At 47.0% G+C, this 270-nt stretch overlaps 1 protein-coding gene across 1 annotated transcript in view; it reads left to right on the top strand.

The window, feature by feature from the left end:
• The window catches only part of LOC116690958 (collagen and calcium-binding EGF domain-containing protein 1), a 38,733-nt gene that overhangs the window by 24,749 nt on the left and 13,714 nt on the right, over positions 1–270 (top strand). The gene's annotated exons all lie outside the window — the stretch shown is intronic.

Raw genomic sequence — 270 nt, 5'->3', positions numbered from 1 at the left:
CTGGTGCTTCCACATGCATACAAACATAAATGCTGTTTTGAGTGACATACAGGTTTCTGATTGTCCTCGGCCTTCAGTCTCCGGGTGAGCATGCTAGCGTTAGCATGCTAGCTCATTCTCAATTGCAAAACACTGCTACAACACACATTAGTTCACCATAATCTCCAAAAGACCTACTTCCATGTCCCTGTTCTGCAGGTGTTCCACAAGCTCCCCTCGTTTAGAAGGAGTCTCCCAGCTAATCCTGCCTCGTACTGACCAAAGTTGGAG

This window comes from Etheostoma spectabile, chromosome 1 (genome assembly GCF_008692095.1).
Source record: "Etheostoma spectabile isolate EspeVRDwgs_2016 chromosome 1, UIUC_Espe_1.0, whole genome shotgun sequence".
Lineage (NCBI taxonomy): Eukaryota > Metazoa > Chordata > Actinopteri > Perciformes > Percidae > Etheostoma > Etheostoma spectabile.
The sequence above is the reverse complement of the archived record's forward strand: the minus strand, read 5'-3'. Positions and strand labels throughout refer to the sequence as shown.